Source organism: Mastomys coucha, unplaced genomic scaffold, assembly GCF_008632895.1.
Source record: "Mastomys coucha isolate ucsf_1 unplaced genomic scaffold, UCSF_Mcou_1 pScaffold19, whole genome shotgun sequence".
In the NCBI taxonomy this organism is placed as follows: domain Eukaryota; kingdom Metazoa; phylum Chordata; class Mammalia; order Rodentia; family Muridae; genus Mastomys; species Mastomys coucha.
The window spans coordinates 16021361-16042897 of record NW_022196901.1 but is presented as its reverse complement, the minus strand read 5'-3'; the positions used below and the strand labels follow the sequence as shown (position 1 = coordinate 16042897).

General features: G+C 41.5%; 1 protein-coding gene across 2 annotated transcripts in view; it reads left to right on the top strand.

Moving 5' to 3' along the window:
- The window catches only part of Ccdc146 (coiled-coil domain containing 146), a 135690-nt gene that overhangs the window by 26069 nt on the left and 88084 nt on the right, over window positions 1–21537 (top strand). The window lies entirely within an intron of this gene.

The following is a 21537-nucleotide window of genomic DNA, read 5'->3' as shown; positions in this document are numbered from 1 at the left end:
AGGTTTTTGAAGTCAGTAGGCATAAGATGAGTGGAGATAAATCATCCACCTCTATCTTTGAACTTTGCCCTCACTGTTCACACGCGTACTTGGCATATCTCCAGGGTCCAAGGAGCCTCAAAACAAACTTCTGAGAGCTCCTTCAGTCTTCTCCCAAGCCTGGCTCTCCTATGTTGTCCTTTGTTTGGCTCTCTTGTCAATGTCTCCTCATTCTGTCTGGCCACTGAGACAATACACGAGACTGCACCAAGGCAGGTGTGGTGGGCAAAGGAGTGAGCTTGTTTAGGAGAGACACTAAGAAGGTAAAATTCTAGACTTCCTATCTGGATAGACGGGGATGAGGGAAGAACTGAACTTGACATTTGGAGTGCTGAATTAGGAAACCAGCTACATTACTGCACCAGAAATGCTGGAGTTTATACCATAGATACAAGAGGAATGTCTAGTGTGTGGACTGAAGCGTGCAAATGGTCCCCCACCTAGAGGAAAGGATGTCATTATTTCTTGATCCATGCTTTGTAAAAGGACCACAGTTTGCTGCTTCAGTGTGTCTAACAGAGCTGTCTGGCATTGTGGGGATGAAATGATATTGTCATTGTGGACATGGTTCTGTGTCTCACAAATGGTCTCTTTTACACATCCACACATTCAAAAGATAGTTTTTATACATTCTGTTTTCAGGAGGCGGGATCCAGAGAAGCATATCTGGGAGTTTTCATTGATTTCTAAGATTAGCAGCAGGAGCAGCAGCACCAGCAGCAGTAGTATTCTGGGACTCTCTGGGACTACCAGTGCTTCACCTGTTCTCTGGGTTCACCGTTCTGTAGCTTTACTGATGAGATTCATGATACAATCCTTAAAGAAATTTAAAATCATTTTCAAATAACCAAAGTATATTTTTGTTTTATGTCTTAATTAATAAATTAGTTAGTTGCAAACAGGTAAAGATATGATTCCCACCCACAATGAGCTTATTGTCAAAGGCATTCTAAATGTACGATTAATTTCCCTATGGATTCTGGTAGGAGAAGGTATTCTGATATGTCATCACCACCATCCTCCAGGTTTGCCCTTGTTTGCATACATGCACGGGACAGGGAAGGAAGACTGTGTCCCATGTCTTACCTTAGCACTTAGACTTGACATCATTCATGATCCACACATTTAAATGCTACTATTTTAGGATTTTACAAATATACTTTTAAAATAAATACTGTATATATTGGAAAAGATAAACATGTAATGTTCTTGTTATATATTTCTAATTCCTTTCCCTTTCTTAGTTGTCACACCTCATTAATAGTTATACTTGAAGGGTATGAGGGTTTTTTTAATGTACTAACTTCCCTTTTAAAATCTTTCTATAAATCTCGGTATTACTGGCATGTTTTCACTTTCCATCAAACATCCAGGCATGCTCACAAAAATAACTTAAGATTTTAGGGAGCTGTTAAGAATTTTTTTTTAAAGATTTATTTATTTTATGTGTATGAACTATATACACTGTAGCTGTACAGATGGCCGTGAGCCATCATGTGTGTGGCTGCTGGGAATTGAACTGAGGACCTCTGCCAGCCCTGTTTGCTCTGGCCCTCTCGCTCTGGCATAATTCACTGTAGCTGTCTTCAGATGCACCAGAAGAGGGCGTCAGATTTCATCACGGGTGGTTGTAAGCCACCATGTGGTTGCTGGGATCCAAACTCAGGACACTCTGACCTTCCAAAGAGCAGTCAGTGCTCTTACCTGCTGAGCCATCTCACCAGCCCCGCTGTTAAGAAATTTTAAACAAGCATGAGTTTACCAAACTATACTGACTACTCTGGTAGAGGTGGTTTTATTGGGTTGTTGTTGCTGCTGCTCCTGCTGCTCCTGCTGCTCCTGCTGCTCCTGCTCCTGCTGCTCCTGCTGCTCCTGTTCCTGCTGCTCCTGCTGCTGCTCCTACTGCTCCTGCTGCTCCTGTTCCTGCTGCTCCTGCTGCTCTTGCTGCTCCTGCTGCTCCTGCTGCTGCTCCTGCTCCTGCTGCTCCTGCTCTTGTTGTTCCTGCTGCTCCTGCTGCTCCTGCTGCTTCTGCTGCTCCTGCTGCTGCTCCTGCTCCTGCTGCTCCTGCTGCTTCTGCTCCTGCTGCTCCTGCTCTTGTTGTTCCTGCTGCTCCTGCTGCTCCTGCTCCTGCTGCTCCTGCTGCTCCTGCTGCTCCTGCTGCTCCTGTTGCTCCTGTTGCTGCTCCTGCTGCTCCTGCTGCTCCTGCTCCTGCTGCTCCTGCTGTTCCTGCTGCTCCTGCTCTTGTTGCTCCTGCTGCTCCTGCTGCTCCTGTTCCTGCTGCTCCTGCTGCTCCTGTTCCTGCTCCTGCTGCTCCTGCTGCTCCTGCTGCTCCTGCTGCTCCTGCTGCTCCTGCTGCTCCCGTTGCTTCTGTTGCTCCTGCTGCTCCTGCTGTTACTGCTGCTCCTGCTGTTACTGCTGCTCCTGCTGCTTTTACTCTGACAGTAGGATGGAGATTTTGAATGATTTCCATTACAGAAGAAGAATTTGGGATGAACAGGAATGTACTTCAGGATTTAGATATCAGCACAGCTGTGTCCACTTGTAAGGATAATTTGCATTAGCATTATATGGGCCTATTGCTCTTTATAAAACACACTGCTATTTCCAGATCCAGTCACTACAAAACAGGGCCAGGGAAAAGAAGGTCCCTTGTGAGATAGCCTCATTCTTGGCCCCTTCAAAATGATTACATGAAGACTGGTTCTAGCCAGGAATTTAGGCTGGTGTCAGAAAAACAATCTGTAAAAAAACAAACCCATTAAAAATGATCAAGTAGGAGTCAAGTGATCAGTAAAAATCAGGGCAGGCTAGACTCAGCATTTCCTTCTATCCTCCTTTAACTACTATATCACTTCCTCATGTTTAACATCTTCCCTGAGCATCTACAGTATGCCCCGCCCAAGGATGTGACACAGGAGAAGGTGCTGGCCACCATATGGCCCTTATCAGTATGGATTATTTTCTTCTCTTTTGCTTTATCTGTGTCTTGATATTTCCTGACATAATTTAAGTGTGTGTGTGTGTGTGTGTGTACATGTGTACACCAGTGTACGTGTTTTTAAGTTTAATAGTTTTTGTTACCTTTAGTTTTTATTTGTATTTTACCTATAATAAGAACTTGGTTGAACATTAAAAATAATCTCCCTGCTGAGTGGTGGTATAATACTATAACCCATCTACTAGTGAGGTAGAGACAGAAGGTTCGTGTTCAAGGCCATCCTGGCCAATTTATGAAGGTCCTGTCTCAAAGTATTATAGCTCAGTGTAAGGATGCACAATTGTCTGCAGCTCTGGGTTCTAGCCTCAGGCTTGAAGAAAAGGACTTTAAACTGTGATTCCATAGTGGCTTTGGGTTTTTTGTTTTGTTTTGTTTTGTTTTGTTTGTTTTTGTTTTTGTTTTGTTTTTTTGTTTTTTTGTTTTTTAGTAGTTGTTATAAACAGATACTGCTTTTAAAAATAAGGAATAGGAGAAATAATTCATGCAATTATTTTCTCCTTTAATAAAAGAAATTCTTTTGAGGGGAATAAGTTGGATTTGGAAAGCTATTACTCTCTGAGAATGTACATCTTGTGTACCATTAGAACCACACATACTGGGAACTGAAGATGGATTCTTAAGTATTGAAATCAAGAAAACTCTTTTCAATTAAAATATATGAACTGGTCAATGAGAAAGCAGTGGCATCCTTAGGTAGGGCCTTAGGCAATAAATAAGAATAGGGTCGGGAACATGGCCCCCTGGTAACCACATTTACAGATGACACTAGTTAAATGAATCAACACCAGGAAAGAATGTAAGACAGGCTGTCATTCTGCATAGCAAGGTCAGGGCTCAGCGGCTGAGCAGAAGATGCACCCAGACTAGGTATTCAGAGACTGTAGGATCAGAAGCCTCATAATGAAGTGTGTCTCAGTTGTGAGGTTAACCTTTTACATTAAAACTAATCTTTAATTTGTAAAATATGCACATTGCATAAAATTCAGAAGGCTTAAAACGGAATACAGTGAAGTTAGCTGTCGGAGCCCTCTAGGAGAAGCTAAAGCTGGAAGACGGTCTGGATGCAGCCTGCCTTTCTTGCATAGCCTAAGATAGATGAGCTCTGAGAGGCAAGGTCCCAGGAGACTTCCCCTCAGAATTGCTTCTTGCAGCTGATACCTGTTTTCCTATCACTATCACATAGCCTTCTGATTCCTGGGTTTCAGGCCACTCTATTGGGCAGATTTCCTTCCAACGTAAAGATAAACTTTCATGAACTAATGCTGTTTAGATGAATTAATGATTTTATAGAGTTCTTGATTTGATTCAAATACTTTTAGGGAGAAAGCTTTAAGAGATCTTTTAGTTGTTTGCCAGAAAGATGTAACAAAGTTAGAATCCAGAATATAATGTGCCTGCTTCTCATATAGTTAAGTAAAGGCTGCATAATAAGAAATACAATGAGCTTTCATACTACACTAAAAGGAGATATGGGCTTGGGATGAACTTGTGTTCAAGGAAAAGCATTCTGGTCCAAGGATGAAGCCACAGGTGTGTACCATGATAAGGCAAGGGCTTGCAGAAACTGCTGCTTTGAACTTATAATGAGCTTACAGAATGAAACAGTGCTCTCAACTTAGTATCAACATCCTTTTGTTACTCCTGTTTTGTATAACACTTTATCTGAGGTAATTTTCTAAGAACATTTTCTATAAAAAGGCCAGAGAAAGGAAATAAAGATGGCCTGGCAGTGCTGGCACATGCCTTTAATCCCAGCACTTGGGAGGCAGAGGCAGACAGATTTCTGAGTTTGAGGCCAGCCTGATCTACAGAGTGAGTTCCAGGACAGCCAGGGCTACACAGAGAAACCCTGTCTCGAAAAAAAAATGAGAAAGAAATAAAGATGATATGAGGGCTCTCCTCCGTCCATCCATTCAAATGTATACCTGTCTGTCTGTTTATATATATGTACACTGAAGAGTTAAAAAAGGTTTCTTGGTGGACATTCTTGCCAGCCCCACATAAGTTTTGTTCTGTCAGTAGTATTGACCCAATAAATTGCCCAGATACTGTCACCAGGCCCCATTTGCTCCCCATTATCTGCCTTTCAGACTTATAAACCCTATAGATGCTGAGAAGGTCACTGGAAGTCAGCTTCCTATCCCATTCCACTATCTGAAGGCTACCCCTTAGAGTCTTGGGCCATCTTTTATATAGATAGCATAACAGGAAGTCTGTTCACAAAGAAGGAATTGGTATTCTAATAGACATACTTGCATTTTACACATACAAATTTATTTTTATATTATTCTATGGTTAAAATAGTATTTCAGTATAACATTTTACGTAATTCTCTGTCTTGAGAGTTTTGGTCATTTTCAAACTCCATGTTTCAATTAGACACAATAATAAATCAAATAATCTCATTGGCACCATTTCGTACTGGGATTATCAGATTGAAAGGATAAATTCCTAACAGGTTGCTGGGTTAGTGGGTTTATTTGTTCTTGAATCTTAATGATAAATTTTTCCATGTCTTCTCTTCTATCCACTTTCTCCCTCCTTCTCTTGTGCCTCAGAAACCAATCCCAAGAACTGAAATTCTATCTACCTCTTTTCTGCCCAGCTATTGGCTGTAGGCATCTTTATTCAACCAATAGTTTTATTTTTTTAATTAGATATTTTATTTACATTTCAAATGTTATCCCCTTTCCTGGTTTCCCCTCTGAAAGAAAAACCCCTATTCCCTAGCCCCCTCCCCCTGCTCACCAACCTATCCACTCCTGCTTCCTGGCCCTGGCATTTCCCTACACTGGGGCATAGAGCCTTCACAGGACCACAAACCTCTCCTCCCATTGAGACCAACTAGGCCATCTTCTGCTACATATGCAGCTGGAGCCCTGAGTCCTACCATGTGTACTCTTTGGTTGGTGATTTAGTCCCTGGAAGCTCTGTGGGTACTGGTTAGATCATATTGTTGTTCCTCCTATGGGGTTATAAACCCCATTCAGCTCCTTGGGTCCTTTCTCTAGCTCCTTCATTGGGGACCCTGTACTCAGTCCAATGGATGGGTGTGAGCCTCTACTTCTGTATTAGTCAGGCACTGACAGAGCCTCTCAGGAGACAGCTATATTGGGCTCCTGTCAGCCTGTACTTGCTTCCGTCCACAATAGTGTCTGGGTTTGGTGATTGTATATGGGATGGATACCCAGGTGGAGCAGTCTCTTGATTGTCCTTCCTTTAGTCTCTGCTCCACACTTTGTATCCACACTTTGGCCATCCTTCTTCTGGAGTTTCCTATGGTTTGTGACTTGTGTTTGGGGTATTCTGAGCTTCTGGGCTAATATCCATTTATCAGAGAGTACATACCATATGTGTTCTTTTGTGATTGGGTTACCTCACTCAGAATGATATTCTCCAGATCTATCCATTTCCCTAAGAATTTCATAAATTCATCATTTTTAATCACTGAGTAGTACTCTATTGTGTAGATGTACCACAATTTCTGTATCCACTCCTCTGTTGAGGGACATCTGGGTTGTTTCCAGGTTCTGGCTATTATAAATAAGGCTGCTATGAACATAGTGGAGCATGTGTCCTTCTTACATGTTGCAGTATCTTTTGGGTATATGCCCAGAAGTGGTATAGCTGGGTCCTCTGGTAGTACTATGTCCAGTTTCCTGAGGAACAGCTAAACTGATTTCAGAGTGGTTGTACCAGCTTGCAATCCCACTAGCAACGAAGAAGTGTTCCTCTTTCTCCACATCCTCGCCAGCATATGCTGAGTTTTTGATCCTAGACATTCTGACTGGTGCGAGGTGGAATCTCAGGGTTGATTTGATTTGCATTTCCCTGATGACTAAGGATGTTAAACATTTCTTTTTTTTTTTAAACTGATTTAAGTTTTATTGTATTATGATGATAAAAGATACATGATTTCAATGTATCTGAATTTGTTAATATTTAAAACATATTTTAAGTAAATAAAATCACATCACATTCTTGTTTCCCTTTTGTACCCAAGCTCCTCTCAGAGACCCCCCAATACCTGCAATACCTTTTGTTTTTTTATTTTGTCATATTCTTTAAAATTTGTAAAATATTGTAACAATAAAAATGAGTATTATAAAAGTTGTTTGACATAAAACAACAATCAATTAAACAGTCTTATGTAGATGCTTGTCTACAGCAATACTGAAAATACATATTTTTCTCAATATAAATTTTAAATAACTCCAAACATATTAACTGTATATTTCAAAATAATATATTACTACTAGTATTTTTAATGAGCATAAATAGATAAATAAATAAAGACTTTTTGTTTGTTTTGAATTTAGTAGAGCTTAAAATCTTGGCTCTTACTGTGGTACAAGCCCAAAATAAGAACAATTTTTAGACATTGGAGTTCATTGTAATAAGGCTGTACTTCAATGACCCTCGTATCACCAAAGGATTTTATCTCTATGAGTTGACAGTTCTGCTGTGCCAAGGAATGAATTGTAGGCACGATTTTTGGATACAGATTTCCTGCTATGGTCAAAGCTATTTGACTTGAGTGATTTTCATCATTCTCAGCCCACAGAGAACAGGATACATTCATTTAAGAAATGGTGTGTGTATTAAGATGGTCTATCCATGAAGTCATTCACCAACTATTTCAATGAATAATGGTTCTGCTTGGAGGGTGGCACAGACATTAGGTGAGGGTAGAATCTGATTCATTGGCTGTGGTGATTTTGAAAAGCATTCATCTAAGAGAAAGAGTAACTTATAAAATCATCATCTTCAAACTTGATACAATAGTTACAAACATCAAGCAAAGCATTCAGTTTCACTCTTTGTTATTCTCTTACAAGACACCTTTCAAGTTAATTGTCTACATTTCTTTTGGCTATATAAACTTTTGAAATATGTAAGCTGTCCTGAAAATCATAGTATAATGCAAAAACATCAAATAAACAATCCTACTAATAGAGAGGCTGGGTGGGAGAAGCCTGATTTCAAGACCAGTATGTGGACCCCAGCAAGACACTGTCAGGAACCAACAAGTGGAAAGTGTATATGGATTGTACAATATAGGACCTATTTCTCCAATTACCAAGTTAGAGAGACCACTGGATGACAGCCAACCAATTTCTAATTCCTCATAATTTTGGATTTCAATCGATTAGGATATGTTGGTAATATTAATTTTCATATTAAGATATTAAGAAAAAGTAATTGTTACTTCCTGTTTTTGTTCTAAGAGGTGGAATTAGGTTTGTGTGGGTTTGTTGAAAGATTGCTTTCTTGCTTCTTCTAGGGTATAGTTTTGCTCCTTATGTTGCTATTTTCCATCTATTATACTTTGTAGGGCTGGATTTGTGGAAAGATATTGTGTAAATTTGGTTTTGTCATGTAATATCTTTTTTTCTCCACCTATGGTAATTGAGAGTTTTGCTGGGTATAGCAGCCTGGGTTGGCATTTGTGCTCCCTTAGGGTCTGTATGACATCTGCCCAGGATCTTCTAGCTTTCATAGTCTCTGGTGAAAAGTCTGGTGTAATTCTGAAAGGCCTGCCTTTATATGTTACTTGACTTTTTTCCCTTACTGCCTTTAAAACTCTTTCTATGTTTAATGCATCTGGTGTTTTGATTATTATGTGATGGGAGGAATTTCTTTTCTGGTCCAGTCTATTTGGAGTTCTGTAGGCTTCTTGTATGTTCATGGGCATCTTTTTCTTTAGGTTAGGGAAGTTTTCTTCTATAATTTTGTTGAAGATATTTATTGGCCTTTAAATTGGGTGTCTTTACTCTCTTCTATACCTATTATCCTTAGGTTTGGTCTTCTCATTGTGTCCTGGATTTCCTGGATGTTTTGGGTTAGGATCTTTTTGCTTTTTGCATTTTCTTTGACTGTTGTGTTAAAGTTTTTTGTGGTGTTTTCTGCCCCTGAGATTCTGTCTTCCATCTCTCATATTCTGTTAGTGTAGCTTGCATCTATGACTCCTGATCTCTTTCCTAGGTTTTCTAACTCCAGGGTTGTCTCCCTTTGTGATTTCTTTATTGTTTCTGTTTCCATTTTTAGATCCTGGATGGTTTGGTCATTTCCTTCACCTGTTTGATTGTTTTCCTGTAATTCTTTAAGGGATTTTTGTGTTTCCTCTTTAAGGGCTTCTCACTGATTACCTGTATTTCTTTGAGGGTGTTATTTATGTCTTTCTTAAAGTCCTGTGTCATCATCATGAGAAGTGATTTTAGATCTGAATCTTGCGTTTCTGGTGTGATGGTGTGCCCAGGACTTGCTATGGTGGGAGAATTGGGTTCTGATGATGCCAGGTAACCTTGGTTTCTGTTGCTTATGTTCTTACTCTTGCCTCCAGCCATCTGGTTATCTCTAGTGGTCCCTGCTGTGGATAAATCTGACTGGAGCCTGTCCTACCTGTGATCTTTATTGTGTCAGAACTCCTCAGAGTCAAGCTGTCTCTATGATCCTGTGATTCTGGGATCCTGTGATCCTGGGCCCATTAAATTGCTCAGAAGTGGAGCTTTCTTTGGGTGTTGTAGGACTGGCTACAAAATTTGCTCTCAAGGTCTGCTCAGAGCACCAGCCCAGACAGACTGGAAGGAACCCATGCCACTGGGCTGGTGGAGTTCCTGCGTGCCTGGATCTCACTGGTCCCAGTTACTCCTGGTGTTGGGACAGATGTTATGTCCTCCTCACCTCTGATCCTCAATCCTGGGCATATTAGAGCACCTGGGAGTAGAGCTTCCTCTAGGTTTTGTGGGACTGGCTCTGATCCTCTGATCCTGGGCTTGTTAGAGAGCCTAGGAGTGGAACTTCATCTGGGTGTTGTGCAGAATTATGCCCAAAGTCTACTCAGGGCACCAAACCAGACAGACTGGCAGGAACGAGTGCCACTGGGTTGGTGGAGTTCCTGCATGCCTGGGTATCGCTGGTCCCAGTTACTCCAGGTGTTGGGACAGATGTTATGTCCTCCTCACCTCTGATCTTCTGATCCTGGGCTTGTTAGAGCACCTCTGATCCTCTGATCCTGGGTTTGTTAGAGCGCCAGGGAGTGGAGCTTCTTCTGGGTGTTGTAGGACTCTGAACATTTCCTAGGTGCTTCACAACCATTCAGTATTCCTCTGTTGAGAATTCTTTGTTTAGCTCTGTACCCCATTTTTTAATAGAGTTATTTGGTTCACTGGAGTCTAACTTCTTGAGTTCTTTGTATGTATTTGATAATAGCCCTCTGTCGGATGTAAGACTGATAAACATCTTTTCTCAATCTGTTGGTTGCTATTTTGTCCTATTGACAGTATCCTTTGCTTAGCAAAAGCTTTGAAATTTTATGAGGTCCCATTTGTCAGTTCTTGATCTTACAGCATATGCTATTCATGTTCTGTTCAGGAAACTTTTCCCTGTGCCCATGTGCTTCAGGCTCTTCCCCACTTTCTTTTCTATTAGTTTCAGTGTATCTGGTTTTATGTGGAGGTCCTTGATCCACTTGGACTTGAGCTTTGTACAAGGAGATAAGAATGGATTGATTTGCATTCTTCTACATATTGACCACCAGTTGACCCAGCACCACTGGATGGTTTTAGCTCCTTTGTCAAAGATCAAGTGACCATAGGTGTGTGGGTTTATTTCTGGGTCTTCAATTCTATTCCATTGATCTACCTGCCTGTCACTGTACCAATACCATGCAGTTTTTATCACAATTGTTCTGTAGTACAACTTGAGGCCAGGGATGGTGATTCCACCAGAAGTTCTTTTATTGTTGAGAATAGTTTTTACTATCCTAGGTTTTTTTGTTATTTCAGATGAATTTGCAAATTGCTCTTTCTAGCTTTATGAATGATTGAGTTGGAATTTTGATGGGGATTGTATTGAATCTGTAGATTGCTTTCGGCAAGATGGCCATTTTTACTATATCAATCTTGCCAGTCCATGAGCATGGGAGGTCTTTCCATCTTCTGAGATCTCCTTTGATTTCTTTCTTTGGAGACTTGAAGTTCTTGTCATACAGATCTTTCATTTGCTTAGTTAGAGTTACACCAAGGTATTTTATATTATTTGTGACTATTGTGAAGGGTGTTGTTTCCCTAATTTCTTTCTCAGCTTGTTTATTCTTTGTATAGAGGAAGGCCACTGACTTGCTTGCATTGATTTTATATCCAGCTACTTTGCTGAAGTTGTTTATCAGGTTTAGGAATTCTCTGGTAGAATTTTTGGGGTCCCTTAAATATACTATCATATTATCTGCAAATAGTGATAATATGACTTCTTCGTTTCCAATTTATATCCCTTTGGTCTCCTTTTGTTGTCTAATTGCTCTAGCTTGGACTTCAAGTACAATATTGAATAGGTAGGGAGAGAGTGGGCAGCCTTGTCTAGTTCTGTTTTTAGTGAGATTGTTCAAGTTTCTCTCCATTTAGTTTGATGTTGGCTACTGGTTTGCTGTATATTGCTTTTACCATGTTTAAGTATGGGCCTTGAATTCCTGATCTTTTCAAGACTCCTATCATGAAGGAGTGTTGGATTTTGTCAAATGCTTTCTCAGCATCTAATGAAATGATCATGTGATTTTTTTCTTTGAGTTTATTTATATAGTGGATTACGTTGATGGATTTCCATATATTGAACCATCCCTACACCCCTGGGATAAAGCCTACTTGAATATGATGGATGATTGTTTTGATATGTTCTTGGATTCGGTTTGAGGTGGGTTTCCCGTATGCAGCAAAATGTTGGGTCCTGTTTATGTAACCACTCTGTTAGTCTATGTCTTTTTATTGGGGAATTGAGTCCATTGATATTAATAGATATTAAGAAAAAGTAATTGTTGCTTCCTGTTATTTTTATTGTTAGAGAGTTGGAATTCTGTTCATGTAGCTATCTTTTTTTTTTAGTTTTGTTGAATGTTTACTTTCTTGCTTTTTCTAGGGTGTAGTTTCCCTCCTTGTGTTGGAGTTTCCCACTTACTATCCTTTGAAGGGCTGGGTTTATAGAAAGATATTGTGTAAACTTGGTTTTGTCATGGAATACCTTGGTTTCTCTATCTATGGTAATTGAGAGTTTTGCTAGGTATAGTAGCCTGGGCTGGCATTTGTGTTCCCTTAGGGTCTGTATGATACCAGCCCAGGATCTTCTAGCTTTCATAGTCTCTGGTAAGAAGTCTGGTGTAATTCTGATAGGCCTACCTTTATATGTTACTTGACCTTTTTCCCTTACTGTTTTTATTATTCTTTCTTTGTTTTGTGCATTTGGTGTTTTGATTATTGTATGACAGAAGGAATTTCTTTTCTGGTCCAAACTATTTGGAGTTCTGTAGGCTTCTTGTATGTTCATGGGCATCTCTTTCTTTAGGTTAGAGAAGTTTTCTTCTATAATTTTGTTGAAGATATTTACTGGCCCTGTAAGTTGGGAATCTTCACTCTCTTCTATACCTATTATCCTTAGGTTTGGTCTTCTCATTGTGTCCTGGATTTCCTGGATGTTTTGGGTTAGAATCTTTTTGCAGTTTGCATTTTCTTTGACTGTTGTGTCAATGTTTTCTGTGGTATCTTCTGTATCTGAGATTCTGTCTTCTATCTCTTGTATTCTGTTGGTAATGCTTGCATCTGTGACTTCTGACTTCTTTCCTAGGTTTTCTACCTCCAAAGTTGTCTCCCTTTATGATTTCTTTATTGTTTCTACTTCCATTTTTAGATCCTGGATGATTTTGTTTATTTCCTTCACCTGTTTGGTTTTGTTTTCCTGTAATTTTTAAAGGATTTTTTTGTGTTTCCTCATTAAGGTCTTCTATCTGTTTACCTGTATTCTCTTGTAATTCTTCAAGGGATTTTTGTGTTTCTTCTTTAAGAGCTTGTGCCTATTTACCTGTGTTCTCCTGTATTTCTTTAAGGGAATTATTTATGTCCTTCTTAAAATCTTCTATCAGCCTCATGAGATATGATTTTTAAATCTGAATCTTGCTTTTCTGGTGTGTTGAGGTATCCAGGACTTGCTGTGGTGGGAGTATGAGATTCTGATGATGTCAAGTAGTCTTGGTTCCTGTTGGTAAGATTCTTGCATTTGCCTTTTGCCATCTGTTAATCTCTGGTGTTAAATGTTCTTGGTGTCTCTGGCTGGAAGTTGTTCCTCCTGTGGGTCTGTAAGCCTGTGTCAAGACCCCAGGGAGACCAGCTCTCTCCTAGTAAGACCCATGCACAGAGGGCTGTGGAACAGCTCCACCTCCTAGGTATAGATAGTCAAGAAGGACCCTGTCCTAGCTGCTCTGCCACTTCTGCTGCCTGTGCCTCCTGGCTGGCCCTCCTTACACAGTCACTAGAGAGAAAATGCAGGTCTCACCTGAGACCCAAGTTCAGAGCAGTCCCTGGAGATAAGCTCTCCCCTGGCAGGAGTAGTGCACAGAGCACCAATAGTTTTAAATTAAATTAAATAACAAATTTACATAGCATCACTTGGTATACATGAGGATCTCCTGGTCCCTAGAGACAACCAGACCTTGGGGGCCAGTATTTACCATTACACTACATAGCAACAGACCAAGTCTCAACAATTTCCACCAACAAAACTGAAACTGTGTGTTCATTAAATAGTGAACTTCCTCTTCCTGGAGTTACTGGCAGCTACCTCTGTGCTCTCAGGCTCTCCTCTCTCTGAGCCTGTGCTGCTCCTGTGAGTGGAGTCACAGACTGCTTCTCCTTTTGCAGCTGGCTCAGTTTACTTAACTTAGTGTCATTAAGGTTCACCCATGCTGGAGACAGTGTTGGAATTTCCTAAGACTATCAGTGCCTTTTATGAGTTATCAGTGAACACTTTAGCTTCTCTGAACATGATATACAAATGTCTCTTCAAGATCTCATTTTAAAAACATTGTGTTTGAAGTGTTTTTAAATGGAAATATCCAGAAATGGAAGTGCTGGATCATAGTCTGTGAACTTCAAATGTGTCTTCATTGTCGAGATGCCTTCTGTAGTGATTGTAGCCATTTACAACTACAAATGGGTCTCCCTTTATTCCAACCAGCACTGCATTCCATGTAACTTTTTTTTAATTTTTTTTTTTTATTTTTGAGATGATAATACAATTATATCATCTCTCCATTCTCTTCCCTCCCTCTAAGCTCTCCTATGCATTCCCCCTTGCTCTCTTTCTAATCCATGGCCTCTTCTTTGGCCTTTGTTATACAGTGTGTGTGTGTGTGTGTGTGTGTGTGTGTGTGTGTAAATGCACATGTGCATGTGTGTGATTTTGTCATAGCCCTTATATTTACCTTGAAGTGAGTGTAATGGAGCTTTTGTTTATATATCAGACTATTTTGAAAGAGACCATATAAGGCTAGGGATGTAGCTCAATTAGCAGAGTGGTTGCCTAACATGCATAAGTCCTGGGTTCAGGGCTGGGTATACCTGGCACAATCACACATAATGTCTAATCCTAGCACTTGGGAGGTAGAGGCAGGAGGGCCAGGGTTTTAAGGTCATCCTCTGCTACTTAGAAAACTTGAGGCCAGCCTGGATTACATGAGATCTGTGTGCATGTGTGTGTCTCACAGACATACACACAGACACACACCAGATAACATATTAATAGAAAATTTGAAGTATGGAAAGGCCAACAAATCAGGAGATAAGCACCACAATCACCACAGAAATATTTTATTACTTGCAATTTCTAAGAGGATGGCACCATGTCAAAAGGTTGGGTAGGACCAGGGGTAGAGTATGAGAGGAAGACAGGAGGCAGACGGAGAGGAAGGACTGCGAAAGAAACTCTACTACTGTGCCTTCTGAACTAAAGAACAGACCAGACGGGGTGGGCGGGCTTCTAGGAACAGCCAGTTTGAATAATCTCCATGGGTTCTGGGGTGTTATGTGCAGGCCCTGGTTGTCTAGTGTCTGGCTCTGAGGTACTTAGTTAGAGCAGGTAGTGTACACTCTGGATTAGGTTGCATTTGAAATGTGTGGCTGGGAGGAGATTTGGGGGTCAAAGGAAGACTGAAGTGAGAGAAGAAGGAAGCTAGGTGACTCAGGCATATTATGGTTATCAGATTATAGAGATGAGATACAGCCACCTCATGCATGCTGGGCGGATATGATGCATCAGCTTGGTAGAAGTTAGACATGTGGTTAATGTTCTTCATTCTCTATGTGCGTGTGCTTTCTTAACATTCTACTGCCCAGAATTGGTTAGCTTGAATTTGTCTTAAACATTCATAGGAATTCTTTATATTTATACATTTCAAAGGCTGTTGTGAATGGTGTGCATTTGTTTGGTTTATCAGATAATTGTTTTTAGCTGGCTCCTGGTTGCTTATTCTCTGTGTGGAAATTCATCTTTCAGAGTGCTTGGATCAATCAATCATTTCTTTGCAGCTCCGAGGTTTTGTTATACTTTGAAAGACCTTTGTTACTCCAAGGCTATATATTTGTTTCCTGTGTTTTCTCAGGATACCATTGAAGATCTGAGTCATATTTTAACCTTTGCTCCATCTGGTAGAGTCAGTGTGATGGCAAACAGGAAAGCAACTAGCTTAGAACCCGATGCCAAGTCCATTATCTTATGTACGAAAGTACTGTTCCTATTCCCGCCCACATGAACCAAATGAAGGCAAACAGGGACACCTGGGTAGGGTCAAAATATGAATGGGAGGGCACAAGAATTGGAACAAGTAAGCACGGGCAGGCTTTGAATAGCTTAAATCTTAATAATTTGATGGGGAAAGATCAGTTGCTGATGAGGTGATTGGACGAAACTGTTGTTAGTTCCAGCTCTGTGTGCTAGTTGTCGGACAGTCATTTAGGTTCTCTAGGCCTTCATTTAGATGATTGATACAGTTTTTCAGCTCATGTTCCTTCTTCATAGTCGCTTCGCTGCTTACTGCAGTAATGCCCACCATTTCTGGATTATTTGGGTCTTTTCTCTCCTCCCCCACTAGAATTCATACATAGGCACTCTCTGTATTCACATCACCATCATCCCTGTCCCTCCCATCACTATCAGCCCCTCCCCCATCACTATCAGCTCCTCCCTTTCTATCGCCATCAGCCCCTCCCCCTCCATATCACTATCAATCTACCCCTCTCTCCCCTGCTCCTCCAGAGGGACCACTGGGCCAAACCTTGCATTGACTACATTTGTGTGAATTGCATACAACTCAACATTTTCCTTCCCCAGCCTTGCTACACAGCAGGGTGTGGAGGAAATGCAGATTCAGCAGAGAGCCTTGAGAAGCTTTGTGCTAAGGTGTCCCCTCAGGCAAAGAAGGCATGACTTCCATGGCTCACCCTGTTCAAAACTCCCTAAAATTCTACATCAGCATCGGTGTCTCTCCACATCCCCCTCAGACCTGTTTGAGGAGCTCCAGATGCTGCCTCCCCGCTTTGCTGTCTCCACTCATCTCCCCTTGATGTCTTTGGCCACTTCACTGTTTTATGAAGCAGTGGCCAGAATTCTTTGTGGACTCTTCCCCACCCAGCATCCCGTGGTCCTTTCCAGGTCCAGGCATAGACATGAGGACCTGACGGGCAGCAGGAGGAGGTTGGAAATAGTTAGAGTTGAAGCTTCCCTTGCTTCAGCATCAAGATTGCCACTTCCTCGTCCTCAACAGTCAAATCCCTCAGCAGCCTGATCATCTATGGTTCCTTCTGTTCGTGCGCCCATCCAGAACACACTTGCTGCAGCCAAGCTTGTTTCTATTTGCCTACGAGCTTAGAATTTCCCATGCCACTGGTATTCCTCTTGTCCTAAAAACAGGCCTGTACAATGCTTCAGAGTAGCCATTATCCAAGGCCACCTGGAGCCCCAATTTTTTCTCCAAGTATCTTCCTTCCAAGCAAAGCTGGACCTCAGCTCCCTCTGTAACCTCACCCCTGCTGGGCTGCCTTGCCTCCCACCCACTTCTCTTTCCTGTTCTTAAAACTAATCTGAACTGGCTTTGGAAAAGTGAGAGAGCAGGAAGCAATGTTCCTTGCAAACTCTACCGGCTTTGTGTATAACCATGATAGGTTTCAGAAGAGCGACTACACATGACCATCACTTTTAAAAGCAAATGAAAAATGGAGAGATTTCTTCCATCTCCGAATGCCATTTCCATAGGAAAGCAACCTAAGTTCTCAGTGATTTAAATGTTTTCAGTTAGAACCATCACACAGCTATCCTATTTTACTCCAACCGACCCAACCCCTCAAGGGAACTGTGATAGAGGATTGGTTGTCAAATGTTTTTCTCTCAGTGCAATTAAATACCCCCAGGTCTGGAAAAGCTGCACTATTCAGTTGGCACAAGCTACAGATCTGCTCAGCTTCTCTAACCCTGCTCTCTTTGACACCCCTGACATGTCTGCCGTCATGGGGCCATTGCAGACAACATTGAGAATCTTTACCCAAGGTCGGCATGTTAAACAGCAACCCATGTTCAGGACAACGGTGTTTGTCCTGTTCAACCTGCACAGATCCCCACATTGACTGGGTCCCTCTGGGGGCATTTCTAGTAGTTGGATTAACAGGGCTTTAAAAATTGTCCAAACGTCTGGAGCTATGGCTCACCAGTTAAGAGTACTACCTGCTCTTCCGGAGGAGGTGGGTGCAGTTCCCTGCACCCGTGTGTAGGCTCTCAGCCCTCTGTAACTCCAGCCCTAGAAAATACAACACCCTCTTCTGGCCCCCGAGAGTACTACATGCATGTTGTGCACATGCTGTCTCTGATACACACACACACACACACACACACACACACACACACTCAAGCAGACTCTCATACACATAAAATACAAATAAATGAAACCTCAAAACAAACAAACATTTCCTCAAATAGGATAGAAAAATTTTAAAAAGAAACCCTCACTAATACCATTTATTTTTCCAGCAATATGCTTTATAAAACTTGTTTTCTTTAACAGATGAAAATAAGAACTTTGGCATTTGCATGAGAAGTCTTTCAGCTTTCAGATAACTTGCAAAGTGCTTTGTGTTTGAGCAGATGTGTCTACAGTGAATCCTGCCACGTAACCATGGAGCAAGTAGTGTTTGGACAGCATGAGGGCTTGTTTGCCTTCTCTTTCAGAGCTGTCATAAATTTGAGTTAGCCTCAGGAAGACAGTATTTAACTGCTAGGTTAAGTAGGAACATTAACACCCTTGAAAATACGTTGATTTAAAAATATCTCCTGTCTAAAACATTATATAATAGTTTTGATAAGATATAAATAATTTCAGCTCAGACAAGATATAATTTGAAGTTGTTTTCCTTTTTCTAAGTTTTAAAACAAAGCAGAAGAGGAGTAGTACTGTGGGTCACTGCACGAACTTTTCCATGGAAAATTAGACACTTCATAAGAAATTCATCAGGAATGTCAGGAAAGCTGAAATGGAGGATGGCCTACAAATGATTGACAGTTGGTATATAACATCCCTCCCAGGGAAGAGTGTGTGTGTGTGTGTGTGTGTGTGTGTGTGTGTGTGTGTGTGAGTGTGTCTGTATGTGTGTCTGTGTGTCTATGTATGTGTGTGTCTGTGTGTAAAGCACTGTCCCCTTGGGCAGCATTCACCACAGCCAACAGAGCACACTGGCAGTGCCTGGGAAAGTGTCCAGTACAGGGTTTGTGAAACGCCAGTCAGATTCATTCATTGTCTTCTCCATTACAGTGTTAGTACTATGGAAGGGACTAGGATGTTGAGTTTAGACTGCCCCTAACGTGGAAAGCATTTATAAAACACTTTTGAGAGAAATAGTTCATTATCACTACTATCTCTTAAATGGGGACAGGGAATGAAGCCAGTGCCAGTTAAATTATTCATAATCATAACCAAGCTGTACTCTAATGATACTAAAATATTTGGCAAACTAGATAGTATGCTGTTAACAAACTTGGAGGTCTTTTCTATGTGGTTCAGTTCTTGCTTCTTTTGCTATATGCACATGTGCATGCACACACACAAACACACGTACACATTCACATATATTCTCAGTGGAAACACTCCCTTATGACAAGATATGTACCAGGAAGGACATAATCCAGGCCTATGAGAGATCATTGCCTCCTCCTCTCGTGTATGATTTTGTAAGTCAAAATTAGTATTTTCTAGAATTCCATTGTGAACCCACACTTCTTATTATTATTGTTGTTGTTATTGTTGTTATTATTATTATTATTATCTCCTATATTATATTCAGTTTCCCCTCCCTCTTCCTCTCAGTCCCTCTTCCCCACCTCTTCTCTCCTCCCATTTCCTTTCAGAAAAAGACAGACCTCCCATGATATCAACCAAACATGGCATAGCAAATTGCAAGACTAAGCACCTCCCCTCATATTAAGGCTGGACAAGGCAACCCAGTAGGAGGAAACGGGTCCCAAAAGCAGGCAAAAGAGTCAGAGACAGCCCCTCCCCCACTGTTAGGAGTCTCACAAGAAGACCAAGATACAGAGGACCTAGGGAAGACCCATACATGCCCCCTGATTGCTGGCTCAGTCTCCGTGAGCCCCTATGAGCACAGGTTAGTTGATTCTGTGGCATGTTCTCTTGTGGCATCCTTGACCCCTCTGGTTCCTACAGTCCTCCTCTCCTTCTTCCACTGGATTTATTTTTTAATTTTTTACTTTTTATTTTTTAATACTTTCATTTTTGGATCCCTGCTTTGTATACATGATTGTTATTTCAAGCTGCTTCAAAACTTTTGTGAAGCAAGGGAGGTTTAACACACTGATGATGCTTCCCAGACTCCTGTACAACAGTAGTCCAGGTTCCATCAGCCCCCTCACGAGTTTGCTAGACATTCACTGGGCACTTGTTTAGGACTAGGCTTGGTACAAGGCGCTGAGAGAGACTATGAACAAATGCCTCTTGAAGAGCTCACAGCTAGTGGTAAATGACTGAGTCAGTTGAGGCACAGAGAGGTAAATGACTTACCCACGGAGGTAGAAGGCATACAAGATTTCTTGAGCTCTACCTAATGTTGGGCTGTGGGTCCCTGCATCTGTTTTCGTCAGAGGTCAGGTGAGGTTTCTGATGACGATTACGCTAGGCTCTACTCTACAAGTACCATTAAGAATCATTTCCTTGACTTTTTTTTTTTTTTTTTTGCCAGCTGTGTCTGGTTCTATCCTAGGTCTCTGGGCTATCCAGTGTCCAGCATGGACTTTCTCCCATGGTGTGGGTTTCACGCTGGACCAGTCATTGTTTGGCCACTCTCACAAGTTCAGCATCACAAAGGTTTTGAGGCTGGGTTGGTATCCCAGTCTCTGACCTCGAACCCTTGCCTGGTATCAGAGGATGGCCAGTTTAAGCTCCATATCCCCCATTACTAGGAGTCTTCACTAGTATTCCTGGGAGTTTCCATTGCTCTACCTCACTCCTGAATGCTCTCCACTCCAGCTGTCTCTCCTGGTACAAAATGAGTATTTTGTAGAATTCCATGGTGAAATACCAAACTTTTAAGACAATTCATTCAACAAAAGAGCACAGCTAATCCCATCTGATGTCTAAGAGAAAACTGCTAATACTGTATGATATCTAAGAGAACACTGCTAATACTGAATGATATCTAAGACATGCAACAAGACTCACAAGAAAGCACTTTTGCTGGCATGAGAAGCAGATCCTCTCTGCTGTGATTTTAAGATGGTGGCATCCTGAATACTCCTTACTTCCAACCTCTCTGTGAGGGGAATTGATTCAGGTTGCTGCAGAAAAGTTTGTGTTCGATGTCTACTTATATATAAGTTTATCTTTTCCGGTCCCAGGAGTTATTCCATCTGAAATGAGCAGTTCTCAAATGAATCTATAAATCCTAGGTGCCCTCCCTGAACTCCAGACTAAAGCCAAATGGTAGTCTCAGCTTACAGGTGTTTGAAGTCCATGTTCTAAGCTTCTGATTCCAGTGTTCTCTCTGCCCCGCCTCGGACAGATTCCCTCTGCAGATGGCCTCCTATTTCAGTCAGTGACAGCTCTGAGATACTATGGCTTGCAGGAGCTCCTCTGTTTTTTTTTTTTTTTTTTTTTTTTTTTTGCTATCCACAACTGACTTTGACGGTCAAATCTTATGAGCGCTACCTCAAAACCAGTGGACCTCACTGAACGCTGAAGTTTGTGCTTTCACCCTCCCTCCATGGGATTACCTTAAGCACTATCATCCTGGAAACCCCCGTATCCACGGCAACCGTATCCCTCGGCAACACAGCCTTCTTTTTCTCACTGGAGGAGATGATGGCCCTCCTCTGTACACAGCTGCCGGGCTCCTGCCTGCTCAGAATGAGCGGCAGGCATCCTCGTGTACGAGGTCCGGGAGACCTAAGCGCTGTGGCCTCACCCTCTGCTCACCTGCTGACCTTTATGCTTTCTGCTTGCCTTACTTTCTTGACCCCAGCAGACTAGACTCTGCTTTTCACACGTGGGTGCCTTCCCTGACTCTCAAATGGGCCAGCTGCTCTCCAACTCCAAACTTTGAGACCTCTTGCTCCCTTGGCTTGGAACTTGCTTTCCTCAGGCATTGTCTCAGGTTTCCACTCGGTTGTTTACAGATGTATATATC